This window comes from Myotis lucifugus, unplaced genomic scaffold (assembly GCF_000147115.1).
Source record: "Myotis lucifugus unplaced genomic scaffold, Myoluc2.0 scaffold_13, whole genome shotgun sequence".
Classification (NCBI taxonomy): Eukaryota; Metazoa; Chordata; class Mammalia; order Chiroptera; family Vespertilionidae; genus Myotis; species Myotis lucifugus.
In genome coordinates, this window is record NW_005871061.1 from 11,828,656 (window position 1) to 11,830,799 (window position 2,144).

Consider the following 2,144-nt stretch of genomic DNA (forward strand, 5'->3'; position numbering starts at 1 on the left):
GATCAATTAGTATGAAAGCTATAAAAGAATTTATTGTATATAAAATATTATATGAATTTTATTTGCAGTTTGTGAGTGTCCCAATTATGCCCCAATTAATTAATTATATGTCTAGACTTAGTGGGACAAACACAGGTGACCAGGAGTCAACAATAACGACCTATCCCCTGGTATTTCAATGTCTAGACAGCTGAGCCGAACCGGAACACATGAACACACAAGACAGAATTAGTATGCAATCACACAAGGTTTATTTACCTATTCCTAGTGGGTCCTAGGCTCCAGCAAAGGCCACCCGGCAATGCACACTGAAAGACGGACGATGAAGACAGAGACAGACAGGTGGCCGCAGTTGGTTCAGGCTCCCACAGCAGAGCAGTCAATCAGGGGCTTATCTCACGGAGTGATGTGGAGTCCTCCTCTCATCAGGCAGGAGACGTCCAATGAAGAAAATCTGGTGCTTATATAGCCAGTAGTAAACAACTTGTGTCTTATCAGTGTGGGCCAGACGGTGTGCCTTATGCTAGGAGCAGGGTGTGTACACTTTCAGGGCTTAGGGCATTCACATCAAGATAGTGGGGCGTTCACCACGTTTTGGAAGTTACAGAGTATTGGGGTCTTCACACAGCAAACATTTTACACATTAATCATTTTACCCAATAATTATTTCTACACATTAGAGGGGTTTCCTTATGACCATAACATTATTATAACAGTGAGAATGACAGATTTTATAATAATTTATATCTTTTCCAATTTTTTTCTGGTATTTTAGATATGAACTGATTACATGTAAGTATTAAAGGTATTTACAAAGCAATTTGAGATGATGATATAAATGCTTAATAGTGATTTAAATTTCTTATATGTAGGTTACACTGAGGAGAGGGAGATGTTATCATTTTTATTATAATCCAATGTTTCACAGATTTCCTTAAGAACTAGCTAATATCTCAGAAAAATGCTATAATGCATTCCTGATACTAAATTTTTGAAACATGACAGAGAAAATTTTACAATGGAATTATAAATCTCCATATGAATAATCAGAATTTGAATTTTTGAAATTTATTATTTTTTTAAATTTATCTTTATTATTGAAAATATTACAGATGTCCCCTTCTCCCCACCCCCCATTGACTTCCTCCACCCCACATCTGTCCCCCACCCTTGGCCTTCACCACACTATTGTCTGTAGGCAGGCAAAATTTCCTCTGAAAATCAAATTTCTGTGTATTTGATTGCAACAAACAAGTAAAATGTTGAGCGAGTCTTCCCATCAATACAAAGAAACAAACAAAACATCAACAGGAAAGAGACACTGTCTAAACTTCCAAGTGCAATGAAGGTGAAATTCTCTAGGCTAAAACTTGCTTTGTTATTGCCATTGCTATTGTGCTCAGGAGGATCTGGTTGCAGATGAAATTTCCATCTGGAAACTTTCCCTGATGATAATTTTGGGATAGTTTTATTGGCTTAATCCTCTAGAGACAAGTAAATTCTCCAGGGGTTCCTTGAGCTACAGATAAAGTTGAACTCCTGCAGAAAATTTTTGTAATGAAGACATGGAATAACTGTTTTGGAAGTAAAAATTCTACATATCGCCCAAAGAAGGGTTCATGCTTTTTATACTCGCTTTTAGTAATGTATCCAGGCAGATTATTATGAATCTTAATGTTACAGTATAACATGTCATGGAAAATCACATTGTTTTAATTATGAATATGTGGTAAGGGAATTATATCAGTGATAGGTTCTTTCTCTGTTCAGCATTTGCATAGTTTCTTAAAACCTGTGACTTTCTTTCTGAATAAAATTAAAATGCAAGACATCTTGTATCATATTGGAAAGAGAAAAGAAAAGTAATTCCTCTTCAAGAAAGCTGGGATTTAAAAGTGTGCCACAAAACTGATTAAATGGTCAAAAAAAGCATTTTTTTTAATCTTAAGAGAAATACTTTATTGTATCATTAGCAAAACTTTGAAGCAATTTAATTTAGTTTCATATAATAAACCAGGAAGTCTCAGTACTTTTAAGTTTTCTACATTCACAATTATGTACAGATTGTGGCAAAACATTCATTACTGTTTCATTGACATTCTGGGTTGCTGTCATATTTAATGTAGCACATTTTTTCAGTTCAG